The following is an 18118-nucleotide window of genomic DNA, read 5'->3' as shown; positions in this document are numbered from 1 at the left end:
TAGTTGCAAATATTTTCTACCAGCTTATAGCTTGTCTTTTATTCTCTTAATATGGCCTTTCACAGGGAAAAAGGTTTTTCTTAATTTAATGGGTTCCAATTCATTAATTTTTTCTCATATGAATGTTGCTTTTGGTGTCAATACTAAGAACTCATTGCCTAGTACCGGATCCTGAAGACACGGTTTTTTTCCCCTAAAAGTTTTATAATTTTACATTTAAATCCACTACTTAATTCTGTATAAGATACAATGTTTAGGTATAGGTTCATCATTTTGTCTATGGATGTCCAACTGGTCCAGCATCATTTGTTGAAAAGGCTACCTTCCTGTCATTGAAATGCTTTTGCACCTTTGCCAAAAGTTAACTTGGTACATTCACATGAGTGTATTTTTTGGTTCTCTTTTCCACTGCATTGATCTATGTGTCTATCTCTCTGCCTATATCACACCATCATGATTATTATAACTGAAGGGAAGGCCTAAATGTCAGAATGATCCCAACCACTCTTTTTCAAGATTTTAGCTATCCTGGGGCCTGTGCCTTTCCATACAATTTTTTGAATAACTTTGTCTATGTCTACATATTTACTATGTTGAATCTTCTAATATGTAAACATGGTATCAACATTTACTTTGGTTTATTTCATCAGTATTTCGTAATTTTCAGCACAAAAATCCTATATACATGAAGTTTATACCTAAGTGTTTCATGTTCTTTGCAGCACCTGTAAATGGTATTTTTAATTTCAGTTTCCACATATTCACTGTTCGGATAACAAATGTGATTTCTATGTGTTGTCCTTGTATTCTACAAACATGATGCATTCACTTATTAGTTCAAGGAGTTTTTCTAGATTCCTTAGGATTTTTCTATATAAACAATTGTGTAATCTGTAAATACGGGCAGTTTCTTTCTTTTTGTATGCTTTTCAATTATTTTTCTTGCTTTACTGCAATGGCTAGAACTCCCAGTACTATTTTGGACAGCAAAGGTAGGAGTGTACATCCTGAAGTTGTTCCCAGTCTGAGAGGAAAAACATTCCACCTTTCACTATTAAGTATGACCAAAGCTGGAGGAGTTTTTTGGTTGATGCTGTTTACCTAGCTGAGAAAATTCATTATTTCTAATGAATAAATGTTGTCAAATGCTTTTTTGGGGTCAACTGATAGATCATCTGACTTTTCTTCTTTAGCCTGTTGACATGGTAGATTATAATGGCTGATTTTCAAGTGCTGAAAAAGCCTTGCAGGCCTAGAATAAATCCCACTTAGTTAATTTTTTTTAGACATTACTAATTCAACTTGCTAATATTTTATCAAGTATTCCCTCTAAGTCTGAGAGATATTCGACTGTAAAGTTTTTTGTTTGTTTTTTGCTATCACTGTCTGATTTTGCCGTCAGGGAAACACTAGACTCATAAAGTAAGTTTATAAGTCTTCCTTCTCTCCTATCTTCTGGAAGAGATTGAATAAAATTGGTGTTAATTCTTTAAATGTTGGTAAATTCTCCAGTGAAACCATCTGGGCCTGGAGATTTCTTTTTCAGGACCTTTTAAATTAAGAATTTGATTCAGGTTGTCTATTTCATCTTGGTTGAGTTTTGGTAGATTTTAGTTTGAGAAAAACAAACTAAAAGCTAACTAAAACTAAATACATTTCCTCTAAGTTGTAGAATTTATGAGCACAAAGTTGTTGATAGCATTACCTTATTCTTTTAACATCTGCAGGATCTGTAGTGATATCCTCTACTTCATTCCTGATCACTGTGATTTGTATCTTCTCCCTTTATCAGTTTTGCTAAAAGTTTATCAAATTTATTAATCTTTTCAAAGAACCAGCTTTTTATGATTTTTTTTTTTCTTATTTCCAAGTTTGACTTCTGTTCTTCACCTCCTTTCACTTGCTTTGGGTTTATTTTTCTCTTTTTCTAGTTTCTTTAGGCAGGATCTTAGATTAGCGATTTGAGACCTTTCCTCTTCCCAAATGTAATCACTTAGTGCTATAAAAGTTTCCCTCTCAGCATTGCTTTATGCTACATCCCACATATCTGATATACAGTATTTTCATTTTTAAGTGTTTAAAATTTTCCTTTGACACTGATTCGAGGATTATTTATGGGTTGTTAGAGTGTTTGGAGATTTTCCTGTTATCTTTGTTCTTAGTTTGATTCCATTACTGTCACAGAACATATTCTGTAGGATTTCAATCCTTTAAAATTTTTTTAGGTTTGTTTTGTAACCCAGAATAACGTCTCCATTGATTAATGTTCCATGAGCCCATGAAAAAATAGTATATTCTACTGTTTTGGGGTGAAGTGTTCTAAATGTCAATTAGAACCTGTTGGTTGACTGTTAAGTTCCATATTCTTGCTAATTTCCTAGTAGTTATATCAGTTGCTGAAAATGGAGGATCCCAACTTGAATTTATCTGATTTACTAATTTCCATATGTGTACATTATCTAATTTGTTAAATTTATGTACAAAGGTATTTCAAAAAGTTCATGAAAATATAGAACTGAAAGATAATACTAATATTTCCATTAACTTTCTGAAGTACCCTGGTATTTCTCCTTTCAGCTCTCAGTTTTTGCTTCTTGTATTTTCAGGCTCTGTTTGGTATGTACACATTTAGGATCATTGTCTCTTCCTAATGGATTGATTCTTCTATCATGTAATATCTCTAGTTATTGTCTTTCCTCCAAAATTAATTTTTTTTATATTAATATGGCCACTCCTGTGGGGTTTTTTTAAATTAATGTTTGTATATCTTTTTCTATCCTTTACTTTCAGCCTATCTATGCCATTGTATTAAAGCAAATTTCTTGTAAATAGCATGATCTTTGGATGTTTTCTTATCCACTCTGCCAATCTCTGTCCTTTATATTCAGACCATCTACATTTAAGGCAATTATAATTATTGTTTCCGTTTTTCCTGTTTCTTTCTTACCTTCCTGTGGATTATGTAAACTTTTTTCTATAATTTCATCTTGATTTGTTCATAGTATTTCTAACTCTATTACTTTGTATAGTTTTCTTATTGGCTGCTCTAAGGATTACAATATGCATATGTAATTTATCACACACTACTTGTATCAATATTTTATCCTGTAAGTACAGAAAAAAATGCTTCCATGTAGGTCTGTTTACCCTCCTAACTTTAAATGTAATTATCTTAAATATTTCCTCTACATAACATTTAGCACATCGTATTGTGTTATTTTTGCTTCATCCATGAAATATGATTTAAGAAACTCATAAGAATAGATTATATATTTACCCATGTTTTTACCCATTCCAGTGTGTGTTTCTGAGATTCAACGTGTTCTTCTGTTATTTCCTTTCTATTTAGAGAATTTGCTTTACCTGATCTTTTAGGGTATGTTTGTGGGCAATAAATTCTCGGTATTCCTTCATTCAAGAAAGTTTTTCTTTCCCTTTCATTCCTGGAGGATATTTTTGTTGCATATGGAATTTGTGGTTAATAACTCTTTTCTTTCAGTACTTGAAAAGTTCTGTGCCACTTCCTTCTGGCCTCCATCATTCCAGATGAGAAGGCTCCTCTCATTCAGACTGCTTTCCCCCTGTAAAGTAACGCATCATTTAACTCCGGCTACTTTCAATAATTTTCCTTTGTCTTTAGCTTGCAAAAGTTTAATTATTACGTGTCTGGGCATGGATTTCATTTGGTTTATCCTGTTTAGGGTTCACTTAGTTTCCTGGATCTATAGGTTTATGTCTTTCACCAAATTTGGGACGTTCTCATTATTTCTTCAGATACTTTTTTGGTCCCACTCACCCTATCCTCTCCTTCTGGAACTGCAATGACACAAATGTTAGCTCTTTTCTTATTGTCCCAGAGATCTGTGAGGCTCAGTTTTGTTTTGTTTTGGTTTTTTTCCAGTCTATTTTCTCTGTGTTCACATTGGGTCACTTGACTTAAAGTTCACTAATTCTGTCCTCTGTCATCTCCACTCCACTATTAAGCCCATTCGGCAATTTTCACAGTTATTTTTCAGTTCTACCATTTTTTGGTGTGTTTCTTGTTTGTTTTTTAAATAAATTCTATGTCTTGGCTGAGATTTTCTAATTTTTTGTTTCAAGAGAATTTGTAATAGCTGGTTAAAACATTTTTATCATGGCTGCTTACAAATCCTTGTCACAAATCTCAATACCTATTGATTGTTCTTTCTCATTCATGAGTGATTTTCCTGCTTCTTGGTATAATGAGTGATTAATTGTATCTTGTATATTTTTTATATTAAGAAACCCTGGATCCTATTTAATCTTTTTCCCCTGGTAAAAGATATAATACCAGGGACAAGTGGATATGCATTTTCAACTGTCCACTAGACCCTCTCCTTCCCACCACCCTGACAAAAGTGAAGCACTGACTCATACTGCCTTGTTCCAGACTGATGTGGTAAGAAGTTCAGCTCACTGACACGTTCCCAGTAAAAGTATGGCTCCAACTCACCATTTCTGTTGCCTCCGTGTGAGATCAGCTCCCCAACTGGGCCAAGCTACCACTAGAGAAGGGGAAACCCAAGGGCTAAGTCAAACCAGTTTGTTGCTGCATAACGGGAATGGCTGCTCAGCACCCCAGTGGGCCTCATTTACACTAGAGGAGGGAAGAGGGGAAGTAAAGTACCAACTATTCCCACCTCATTCCACCTTTTGATGCCAGTGGGTGCGGAAGCTCACACCTCCCCACTGGGAGACAATGGTGGTAAAGAGTAGGGGGTCAAGTGCAGTGGTAATTAGCCCCTGCTCGCACCGTGTTGTTATGGCTGGTTGGAGTTGGAAACCAGGCTCCAAGCTGGACCTTACTGACACTATCCCAGCAGAGAAGTCAAAGCACCAGCTAAAAGTGAAAGATCAGCTCCCCACTAGACCCTGTTGATACCACCTAGTAGAAAAATTGAAGTGCCACCTGCATCTGCCAGGCAAGGAACGAAAGATCACCTCCCTACTCAGGCATAATGTCCAACCTCTGGGTGGGAGGACTAGAGTGTGCTGCCTGCTTTTGAAGAGGGAGTGGTGGTCCCTTGGTGTTTAGCTAGAGCAGGAACAGGGTGGGTACTGAAAAAAGTTTTCTTTTGCTAGATCACCCTTCCCCTATTCTTTTGCTAGGTGGAACAGGTTATTATTGTAGCATATTTTATCTGTGATTACTAGCCATTGGGGGTTGGAAGCCTCTGTGCAGTACCCTGTACTGGACATATGAGAGACAATAAGGAAACCCAGGGAATTCACCCCCTTGTCATTTTTCAAGTCCCCAGGTCTCTAGACTGTCCACCATCTTCTTACCACCTTTCGGCATCTTCCTATGCTTGTTATATTAAGCACAGAGATTTTTAGCTGTAAGAGGGTGAACCTGGAAGGAATGGGGCTGCCCCATCTTGGCAAAACAGGAAGTCTTGGCTCATCCCCATTTATTTCTTTCATCTTACTTTGCTATTTTATACTGTTTCCACTTTTTCTTTCCTAAATCCTACTGGTTTGGTCAAATTGCTTTCTATTCATTCCATTTTTTCTCCTGTTAATAGGAAAGTTCTATACTTGTCCCATTCCTTAATGTTTACTTTTCCTTTCTTTACAATAATAATCAGTCACATATTTTACTTTTTTTTTTTAAAACCGTTTCTCCCACAAAGACACTTCGTTCTTCAATCTTCCAATTAACCTCGGCCCCACCCACCACACCAGGCCAGAGATGGAGCCAGAAGTCCTGGGGTCCTGAAACAGGGGGCCAAAGGCCTAAGCCTCACCTCCACCCCACCACAACCAGGCCAGCAACATAGCCAGCCATGGGCCAGCTCTGCCCCCCCTTTCCCTTGATTACCATGTATGATATGTATAATAAGTACATTTAGGATGTACTTATTATAAAAAAAATATTTAAATTTAAAGAAAAGCTTCCAATTAAGATGAGACCTTTAGAATAATTTCACTGTCCCTGCCTTCCATTGAGCAAATATTTCAGCACCTGTGTACCAGGCAAAAAAAAAAAAAGATAAGACAAGTAGCAAAATAAAGTTCCTGCTCTCATGAAGCTTATGTTCTAGTGGGGAACAGAAAAAAAAAAAAAAAGACATGTACCATTATGTATCTATCCCAACAACTAGGGAAACAAGTTGTTTTAAATAGAGAAAAATTAGGAGGCAGTGTAGAAGCAGCTTAGTGAACCAGATGAATAACAGCAGGAAGTAAAGTCAGAAAGACAGCCAGCACCATACACAAAGAACTTTGTAGGCCATAGTAAGGATTTTAAATTGTATCCTAAGTGCAATGGTATTTACATTCTAAGTGAACAGTGGAAAGACATGATCAGATTTATGTCACTCTGGCGGCTGGGTACAGAAGTTAAGAGTAAGTCAGGGCCAGTATTTAGAAGGCTTGTTAGTGACAATGGTGGCCTGGGATGGCAGTAATAAGGTTGATTACGAGTGGTTGATTTCAAGGGTATATTTTGAAGGCAGACAGCAGAATTTGCTAATGGACCAAATGTGAAAAATGAGAAAAAGAAAGGATAAAGGATAACTCCAAGGTTTGAGGTTTAGTTACGAGGTAGATTATAAATCTATTTGCTAAAATGGGGGACACTAGGTGAGAGGCAGGTTTGGAGGAGAAAAAAATTGAGTTTGGAGAAGCATTTTAGATAGCTAAAACCAATCTTATATGCTAAGAGGAGATAAATATAGACCACTGGAAATATAACTCTACACTTCTGGGAAAGGTTGAGGCTAGAGATAAATTAAGGAGGAGATTGCCCACAAAGAGAGAAGTAAAGAACAGAATAGGAACTGAGTTCTGAGGCAAGGAAGAGAAGAGGGTTCAAAGGAAACAGAATGAGGTGCAATCAGTGAGACAGAAGAGTGAAATGTCCTGTTTTCAAGAAGGAAAGAGTTTGATGTCACATGCTCATGAGAGTTTGTTTTCAGAGCCTCTAGAATATTTTTACATTCCTCATTACACTTGTCCTTCTCACCTCCTGGACCCCACCCTCAGAGTCTCAGTCTCCTGCTGAATTTGCTAACTCTCACCTCCTCTTTCTAACACTCCATAAAGTCGTTCTACAGCTACTTACAGTAATTTCAATGGGATAGGAGGGAAGGATGGAAGAACAGTTAAGTGGAGTTCACACCCAACAGCTTCTTTTCCTCTCAGGCTTAGGCTCCAGTTGACTGCTACGAGTAAAAAGGGCTAGAGTAGAATGGGAATTGCTGTTTTAACAGACAAAAAAAAATCAACCTATCAAGTACAAGTGAAAGGACTGCAGGACAATTTTGAAGAACTATCTATAGTTGGAAACCATGAATTTGCAAAGATTATAGACTGAATCACTCAAATATACTCCAGCCTTCTACTAGCAAACTGCAGAGGCTGGAAAACTAAACACATTTCCTAGCTCTCTTGCTACTAGGGTTCTGGACTGGACTTATTTAAGCCCTGTCAGGCAGATCACGATAAAAGTGAATCATGCAAAATCTAAATGTGTATGCTCCTATTGAGTTAAGAGTAAAACTGAAATAAGTGGGAAGAGAAACTGTGTCTGACATACCCACCTTGCTCTTGTGGATGGTAGCTGAGGTAGCATGGTTCTGGGGCCAGGAGGTGAGCAGCAGCACCCACATCAGCAGCTAACTTCCTGATCGGGCTAGAACACTGGCTACCCTGGCAGTCAAGTTCTGCAAGATGGACTTGGGAGTTGCTCCTATCAGGTCATACTAGATTATGTTTTTAAGCCCCCTCAACAATTCAGAAAGGCGTTGAACTCCCTGTAATAAATCTCTCTTTGCTTAAAGTAGGAAGAATTACATTGTTCTCTACAACAGAAACTTGACCAATACAATCTTCAAAGTTGTTCTAATTTATCAAAAAGTAGTGAGCAATGTGGGTACAAGAGCAGATAAGGTAAGAAGTTTATGCTGGGTTGGGGGTATGCACGATAAAATAGATATAAAAACATAGTAACAAAGCACTTTAGGGCTCTGATGTATGAGTTAGAGATGATCCTAGAATCCAGGCTACAGAAAGAAATAAAGCCACTACCAACAAACAAGTCAGAGATAATGACAGATAGGAGACCAACTAAAGGAAGGGAGAACAAAAAATGAACATTCCATAGTTACAGTAAAAAAAATTACTTGACCTCATTAAATGGTAACACACAGTTATGCAATGTAATGAACACCTTCTCAGAAAATGAAATACTCCTTTCATATACTCTTTGTATGTACTCGCCAGAAGAAAACAGACTCCCCAGGATGTCTACAAAACATCGCAGATATTCCAAAAGTTTCTGATCATAATTTTTGCCAAGAACTGGCCCTGTCAGCTCTGCACATTTTAGCCTTCATTAGGAATCAGGCACCCCCAGAGCAACTAGAAAGCAGCCTAATTCCCAATTTCTTAAGCAAGATATCTGAACTCATTCACAGACAGCAAACCTGTGAGAATGCCAAAGTCAAATACACTGCCTGAAGTAGCAGCCTCTTCCTTTCTTGGCATTGCCCTTATAAAAGGTTATGATATACTGAGACAGGGAGAAATGTAAGGGCCCTTATTTTGGGCAATGAAACCCATTCCCCAGGCTCAACTTAGCGTTCAGTTCTAATCAGTGGTGATGTCAAAATGGTAAGCTGAATAACTGTTTAACTTAAAATGTTAATATTATTTAGGCACCTCCAATAATATAATGAGTCACATTAAAAACTTGGCAGATCTACCAAAAATACTTCCTGTATCTGTTCTGGAGGTGGGGGGGAGTGCTGCAGGGAGAGGGTTATTTGGAAATTGAAACACCTTATTGACTGAATGTCAGAACCTTTAAAAGCATAACTGTCCCTTACAGCATATCATGACATTCCTAGAAACTGTTCCAGCTTCTACTAACTTTAATTGCGTTATGAAATGTGCAGCCCTTCTAGGGCCTAGAAATATAATAATTCCTTCTAAAAATAAATGGCAGGCCATTTACATTTATTATAAATAGCAATAAAATTTGTTTTTCCAAATAGATAACAAATTCCATTATTATTCCTTCATAATTACTCTGACTTCACTTTAAAAGTTATTACTTATTAGAAATGTGAAAGAGGGCAATTTTTAAGTTCTTGAATCCAGTTGAACCAATCGCTTTTCACCCACAAAATAAGAATTTATATCTACATAAAATATAAAGCCAGAATAACAGTAATAACATGAGAATAATTTACAACCCCAACATTAAAGGATGGAACCCTGCTAGGATTAATCTGTACAACTTTAGTCATATTTATCAGTAAGACATGCCCCATACATTAATTATTCAGAATAAAATAAGTAGACTTAAAACTACAATTCAACCATAAAGATAATTTTTAAGTTCTCTGTGGATGACCAAAAATAAGTTTTAATATCCAAAAATCTCAATTATTAATTAGTGTCATTCAAAAGTTTTAGACATACTAGGTTTTTAAGATAATCATTTGGATAAATTATTTTTAATCTACAATAAGTTAATCACCATTTTTTTTTACCATAAAGAGGCTTAATGCTAATCAAATTAAAGCATGAGTAAGCTACATCTGAAACTGCAAAAGTAGATAAACTGATTTTTAGTACCTATAATGTAAGCAATAACAAATGTTTTAACAAATATGCAAAACTACTTTTGCAAGGTCATATTCTATTATAAAAGCTAGATTAATTTTGTTATCAAAATACCTTTAAAAAGTACATCCAAATAAATGTCTAAAAGCCAACAAATTGGCACTGCATTAAAATGAGCTGCACCTCAAGGAATGAATGGTTGAAATTTTTTTTTAAATGTTGACTATACCTAATCTCATGAACCTATCTAAAGGAAAGATGTTTCATCAAGCAAATTCATCCTTACAAATGAATTTTGGTGTTCAGATACCAACAGCACAACCCAAAAAGGAAAGTAGACATCAAAATTAAAACTACTTATGCTTTGAAGTGCACCATCAAGAAAGTGAAAGTATAACATACAGAATGGGAGAAAATATTTGGAAATGATATACCTGATAAGGCGCTTGTATCTAGAATATATAAAGAACTATTACAACTCAATAATAGAAAGACGAATAACTAATTTTAAAATGAACAAGGGATCTGAATACATTTCCCCAAAGAAGAAATGCAAATAGCCAATAAGTACATGAAAAGACGCTCAACATTATGAGCCATCAAGGAAATGCAAGTCAAAACCACAAGTCACCACTTCACATTTACTAGGATGGCTATAAAAAACAAAAAGAAAAAAAGAAAAAGAAGTGACAAGGCTGTGGAGAAATTAGAACCCTCACACACTGTTGCTGGGAATGTAAAATGATGCAGCCACTTAGGAAACAGTCTGGCAATTCCTCAAATGCTTAAACAGAGTTATATAACCCAGCAATTCTGTTCCTAGTTATATACCCAAGAGAAATAAAAACATATGTCCACACAAAAACTTCTATGTGACAGCATTATTCATAACCACCAGAAAGTGAAAATACAAATATTGGTTCATTGACTGACAAATGAATAAAATGTGGCATATCATACAATGGAATGCTCTTCAGCCATAAAAAGGAATAAAGTGTTATTACATGTTATAACACAGATGAATCTGGAAAACATTATGCCAAGTGAAAAAAAACCAGTCAAAAAGACATGCAGTATAATTCCATTTATATAAAATGTCCAGAAGAGGCAAATCTAGAGAGAGAAAAATTAGTGGTTACCTCGGGTGGGCATGGGATATGGAGTGATTACAGCTAAGGAGTGCAAGGTTGTTGTGTTTTTTCTTTTTTTTTTTAGGGGAGATGAAAATGATTCAAAATTACTGATGGTTGCACAACTCTGAATATACTAAAAATTATTGAATTGTATACTTTGAATGGGTGAGTTATATGGCATGCAAATTACATCTTGAATAAAGTTTTTTGTTGTTTTTTTTTAAATTATATAAACAAGGAGCAAGGAAATCAAAATGAGGAGAGGGGGAATCAATCTGTTCCCCTCCAAAGTAATAAGAATGCCTCATGGAGGTGGGTCCAAAGGCATAGGAACTGGGAGCCTACATGAGTACGCAAAACTGTCTACAAAATGAAAAATGATATGCCTCAAACTACTCTTTCAAATTTAAATTCGCTGTCATTAACAAAATATGAATCCATTTAAACAGAAAAAAAATAATGCTCATTATATTCAAAAACCTACTCTCTTAAATGTCTATAAGTAGCAAGGGAGGGAACAAACAGCATCCATAAACACAGTAAAAAGATACACTGATGAGAGCTTTTCTTTGAATAACTTAACATTATCAATATATTTAAATGTATATGTCCAACATCTCCATGCTAGGAATCGATCTTTTGGATCTTCTTACAAAAATATACCAAACCACACATACAAAGATTTTCATTGCATGATCATTTTTACTAATAATAAAAACAAACAAACAAACAAATCCTAAAGGCCAAACAGTTGAAGAACTGGTTGTGAAAGCTATGGTACATATGGAATGCTATATGGTCACTAAAAAGAAAGTAAATCTGTTCATTATAGAAAGATCTCTAGGACACTAAGTAAAAAAGCAAGGAACAAAAAAATAGAGAATTCTTTTATAATTTTTTGAAAACATATATACTGACGAATAAATATTTTTTAGAAAAAAATACTAGCTATTTTTGGGTAGAAAGATTAGGGGAAGGAGACATTTTTACATACTAATTTTTCTGCTCTTTAATTTTTAACAAAGTTTTTTTTAATGAATACATTTTTAAAACCATACCGCCTTCCTTTCCATAGGAAGTTTGGGCCTGGCCTTACAAATATAAGCAACCTAGATCACTCGAACTAGGATAATATTATCATGATCTAAAATGATATCATCATCTTCATTTACAAGAGACTTCAATACATATGCGTAAAAGCAAATTCAAGGAGCTCATAAATGCAGACCTTAAAATAGGCCTGATTCTGTTTTATGACACATTACTTCACTTCATGTAATTCAGCATTACTCTATAGTGCACTAATCAGATTGGGCAAAGTGAAAATATTTTTTAAAATACCATTTGTCATTTTGCCCCTGGAAGACATCTGTTCAACATTTACAATATTTAAACTACATATTTCATCATTATTCTTCCCAATTATTTTCAGAAGGAAAGTTAAACATGGACAGAATAAGAATACCATACTAGCAACATATTTTTAGACAGTCCTATTCTGAATACACTCTACATAGTAATCTAATTTTAACAGCCTCCAAAGGGACAAATGGGAAAAGTATTATCTTCTTTTCACATATATACACATGTATATATGCGTATATTTTGACCAGGTATCAAAATACACTACGTATCATTCAAAACATGAAAGAGCAATTATAGTAACAAACACTCTTTGGACCAGAAGTGTTCAGAATTCACACTTTGAGTTGGTGTTTTTTTAAAAACACTTTTTATTTTAATTTATCAATATACAATGTATTGATCTCTGTCCCTTTACCAATTTCTCCTTTTCTCCCCTCCCCCCTCATCAGCATCATATATGAAACACATAGTGCTCTCACAACTTTTTTTATTTTGAAACTACAGGTATGGGATTCTGGGCTTAAACTGGGCAGCTTTCTGCTGGAAAATAATTTTTCTCTACTGAAAAATATTTTCTTATATGGAAAAATCACTAAATCTCAATGTTAAATCCTTGTTTGGAGAGATGGTATGTGGATTAAAACCTGACAAAGACCATCTTAGGGTTTCCTAGAAACCCAGCATCATTTTCATCACATAACTAATCACTTGCTTTCATCAGCTGTACATAAACAAAATCAGTAAAAGCTAAGTATGAGGAGCCAGAGAGGAGATAAAATTTACTGCTACTTAATTAGCAGCTTCTTCCTTGTTATCCCTGAAACCTTCCACATGACACATCTGCAGACAGCTGTCTCCATTTATCACCCTCTTCCCTCAGTTTTGTCTTCTCTAAACTGAAGATCCCCACCTGGCTCCTTCAACCATTCTGTCTGACCCTATTCTCTAATTTCACCATGCTGGTCACTTTCTTCTGGATACACTCATTTGCCCATGTCCTTCTTAAAATGTCACACCCAGGACCAAATGCTGTAAATGTTACCTAACCAGCACAAAGTCTAGTTACTTTCCTGGAATTGAACATTATCTTTTCATGTAACAGTTTAAAATTATTAAAACTAAGCACTAAAGCACACTTTCACAATTGGCATAAACCCAGAGAAAGAAAATTAACTCACTATTAAATTAAAATGTATAACCACTTTGTATCCAATAAATATATAAAAAGATAGTCTCAATAATAAATGAAGATATATAAATAAAAATGAGGTATCACTAAATAAACAATATGTCGGGAACCTGCTTCACAAAATGGGAGGAAGGGAAACAGGTGGGATGTAGATGACACAAGATTAGCCGTAAGTCAATTACTGAAACTGGATAATGGATGCATATTCTACCATTGCACATGTTTACATTATATGTTTTCATAATAAAAAGCAATAGGGCTGGCCAATTAGCTCAGTTGGTTAGAGCACAGTGTTTAATACCAAGGTAAAGGGTTCAGATCCCTGTTCTTGTTCTGGCCAGCACCAAAAAAAAAAAAAAAAGTTAAAGCAATAAAATATAAATGAATCAAAATAATTAAAGAGACTGTCAAAGCAGAGTTAGTGAGAAGATGCAGAAATAAGGACTTACTGGAAGTATAAATGAACACTGCCTTTCTAAAGGGCAGCTTGGTGATATGGAACAAAATGCACATACTCTATGATCCAGCAATTCTACTTCAAGGTATATACCCTAAGGCGGTTATCAGACAAATAGGAAAAGATGTGTACCTAAGCATATTCATCACATCATGATTCATAACAAAGAACTAAAACAACTTCAATGTCTATTAATAGCAGAGTTAACTAAAGTATGACTCAGAGGAAGAGTACATATCCATTGAGAAAGTGGTACATATCTGTATTTATAGATTTGAAAATTAACATCTTGTTGAGAGATTACAAAACATATAGAGAGATTTCTAGAAACATGTTCACCAAAATGTCAACAATGTTTATCTCTGGTTAAAAGGATTTCTATTTTCACTTCTTTGTACTTTATATATTCTATAACCTGCAATGAACAAGTACCATTTTTACAAAACCTAAGCCATTAGGAGGCAAAAAACTAACCGCCTAATTAAAGTTATATTAAGAAATATTTTATAGTATCTTTAAAATACATATGCCTAAGTATAATTTTGCCCTTTTATTTGATTGCCCATTTTCCCCAATGAGATGATTGGATATTGGATACAAACAAGTTAAATGGTCTTTCCTAGGTCTCTCAAAGGGAGTATACGCGATTTGTGCAGCCGAGTCACAGTTTCTAAAAGTATGCCAATTTTATTGTAATGACCACCTATAAGATTTTCCTGCTCATGAAAATTTAGTTGAGCAAAATGTCATAGTGAAATTTAAGGGGACTGAGGGCTATTTATGTACTTTTTAAAATTTTTTAAAGACATTATTCTTCTAAATGGGTGTTACAGTAACAACCCACTTGTTTGAACTGGACCACTCCTTATTAATCACCTCCCTCACAACCTCCAGAGCCTTAGTACTATAACTTTGAGAAACGGTCAGAGTGGCATTAAGTATTTTCTATTAGTCCACAGCATGTGGGCTTGGAATAAAAAGTTGTAGAAAATAAGTGTATATTTCTTATGCGTGTGGAAAAAATTTATAAGACATTATTCAGCAATTTTCCTGGTACTCTTTTGTAGATAGGTATATAAAACTGTATTATGTAGCATTAATAATTTTACACAAGAAGCTAGTTTATTTTGTTGATATGCTTTTTTTAAAATCTTTTTTATGACAGCTCTACAATAGAAATGGTTACTTTTATATCCTATTGTCAATAATTAAAATCATTTTGGTCCCTGTGAACTAGGATTGCATAAAGACAGCTTCTTCAAATGCTTATTATAATAAAAAGAATTTAAAGTGCAACACCTAAATTTTCGTTTTTAAATGTATCCATATTTTTCTCCATAATTATTTTTTGACTATTAAGAAAATATAAGATAAAATTACATCATTTGTAAATGCAAGCAATAATCCATGAAGTTAAAAAAACACAGAGCAATAGGTTAAGATGCTATATATAAAGATTAGGATGTTACATATAAAAGGTTATGATTATTATATGTAAATAGAAAACAGACTATTGATGCTCAGACCATGAATCCTCGTATACTCAATGTTTAAGAAACAGTCTGATGTAGTTTGGATATGCTTATCCTCTCCAAAACTCATGCTGAAATCTGATCCCCAATGTGGCAGTGTGGGAAGGTGTTTGGGTCATGTGGGCGGATCCCTCATGAATAGTTTAACGTGGTGGGGAAGTAGTGAGTGAGTTATTGCTTCTCTCTCTCTCTTCCTCTCGCCATGTGATCTCTTTGCACCTGCCAACACCATGCCATATTCCACCGTGAGTACAAGCAGCCTTAGGCCCATGCCACATGCAGCTGCCTCAGAATCGTGAGCCAAGGGGTTTTTCAAGATGGCGGCGGCTACGCGGCTGGCGCGGAGTAGCTGAGGTGGAAAAGGTGGCCACTGGGCCTCAGGCAGCCAGGAAACTTGTGGACCTTCCTCTCGCCATCTCTTAAGGGAGGACTGCTGCTGCTGACCGGTCGTGGGGGGGTGACCGCCACTTTACCCCCGGCAGGAAAGGCTGCCTCATTTACAGGCAACAGCTTTGAAGTGTGGAGCAGGAAAAGAACTGTTTCTTAGCTGCAAAAGCGAGTCTCGAAACAGGGAACACGGCGCCAGGGCTGCTGTGGATGCAGACAGGACCCCGGAGGCCGGGGCCGCGCTGAAGGCGGCCAGCTACCCTATTCAGGATTCGAGGTTTCAGGCCGGCATTAAAGAAGATTCCTGGGAGCGCCGGAGCCGCGCCGCGACTGAACAGCCCGAGGCGGCAGCGGCGGAGAACTGGGAAAGGCGGCAAACCAGAGACAGAGCGAGCGCCCGACCTGGCACAGCACTGTGAGTGACCCCTGGCACAGCTCTGTTCGGGGGGTGGATGCCCATGCAGCTCCCGCCTGCACCACCAGGCCACTCACCGCCCCGGTGCTGCCTCCATTTTCCCAGGTGCGGGCAGCCCCGCCCAGCTCGGCCATCACTGAGCCCTCCCACTTGCTTGGCCTGGCGCGGGGCTTTCAGGAGCCTGCGGTCCGGCCTCCACTCCCACTCCCTCCACGGTTCTCTGGCGGGGCTGGTGGCGGGGGGCATCCCCAGCCAGTGTCGGGAGGGCAAGGAAGTACGGGCGGGCCGACTGTCACTCCACCACACCCTGGACTCCGGCCCCAGGTAAACTCCCTGTTACTGGGAGGCAGATACCATCTCTGCGGCCACCAGTTTGGAAAAAAGCCTAACGAATTTCTGGTTGGGAATAGTGTCGTAGGAGAGTTCCCACGTCCGCTTGAACCTGCCGGAGACCAGGCTGCAGGTGGGCGCTAGACTCGGTTTATACTGGGGGGATACAAAGGTGAACAAGACCCGAGAAAGATCTACATAGTGCTACAAAGGCACCAAGAGAGACCGGTCGTCTGTGCCTAGCAGAAACCTGGTAGAATTCCTGGGCGAGGCGGTGCTGAGCAGGGTCTTGAAGGCCTAGATGATAGACGAGGGGTGCAGAAGACACACCCCAGCCCAGCACAGTGCGCACAGAGTGGGGAGACGTGCGGCCAGGGAGGCGGAGACTGGACAGAAACCACACACCCGGTGGGGTCGCCACTGCACGATCTAACAGCCTGGGCCAGAGCACACGGAACAGGGAGAAGTCCTGCAAAGGAAGTGAAAGCTCAACAGAGATCACACACCCTGTGGTACGTGATCCACCAGCCCAGCAGAGTCCAAGCTGACCAGAAAGGTGGCTCCCCGGAGAAGCCCAAGACCCTAGGCAACCACACACACAAGGCACTAGAGGCCAATTGAGCAGTCACGGAGGGAGCCATACGAAATTGGCAACCACAGCAACATCCTAGTTAGTCATTAGTCTCAAACCGGTGGACTGTGAAACCTCCTGCCACAATGAATAAACACCAAAAAAAAGATACCAGAAATACAAAAAATCAAGAAAGTACACCACCAAAAGTTAATAAATCTCAAACTCTAGATCCTATAGAACAAGAAGCCCTTGAAATAACTGACAAGGAATTTCGACTGATAATTCTAAGGAAACTGAATGAGATACAAGAAAACTCAGCTAGACATCATGATGAAATGAGGAAAAGTATACAGGACCTGAAAGAGGAAATGTACAAGGAAATCAATGTCCTGAAAAAAAATGTAGCAGAACTTGCTGAACTGAAGAAGTTATTCAGCGAAATAAAAAACACAACGGAGAGTTTAACCAGCAGGCTTGTCGAAGTTGAAGAGAGAACCTCTGAACTTGAAGATGGGCTGTTTGAAATAACACAAGCAGACAAAAAGAAAGAAAAAAGAATCAAGGACATTGAAGAAAATCTGAGAGAGATATCAGACAACCTTAAGCGATCAAATATCCGAGTCATGGGTATTCCAGAAGGGGAGGAAAATGGAGATTCCATTGAAAACATATTCAACAAAATAGTGGCAGAAAACTTCCCAGGTATAGGAAAAATCACAGATCTTCAGATCCAGGAAGCTCAATGATCTCCAAACGTATTCAACCCAAAAAGGCCTTCTCCAAGACATGTCATAGTCAAATTGGCAAAACTCAGAGACAAAGAGAGAATCTTAAAAGCTGCAAGAGAGAAGCGTCAAATCACCTATAAGGGAGCCCCAATCAGGTTAACATCAGACTTTTCATCACAAACCCTAAAAGCGAGAAAGGAATGGGATGATATTTTCAAAATACTAAAAGACAAAGATTGCCAGCCAAGAATAATCTACCCTGCAAGGCTATCCTTCCGAAATGAGGGGCAAATAGTATATCTCTCAGACAAACAAAAACTGCGGGAGTTCACTACCACAAGACCACCCTTACAAGAAATCCTCAAGGGAGTACTAGGTTTGGTTCCTGAAAAATAACTACCACTGCCATAAAAA

The 18118-nt window shown here is 37.4% G+C and overlaps 1 protein-coding gene across 1 annotated transcript in view; it reads right to left on the bottom strand.

The window, feature by feature from the left end:
- The window catches only part of SDK1 (sidekick cell adhesion molecule 1), a 983203-nt gene that overhangs the window by 928843 nt on the left and 36242 nt on the right, over window positions 1-18118 (bottom strand). The gene's annotated exons all lie outside the window — the stretch shown is intronic.

Source organism: Cynocephalus volans, chromosome 3 (genome assembly GCF_027409185.1).
Source record: "Cynocephalus volans isolate mCynVol1 chromosome 3, mCynVol1.pri, whole genome shotgun sequence".
Taxonomy (NCBI): domain Eukaryota; kingdom Metazoa; phylum Chordata; class Mammalia; order Dermoptera; family Cynocephalidae; genus Cynocephalus; species Cynocephalus volans.
This window is presented reverse-complemented; position numbering and strand designations above follow the sequence as displayed.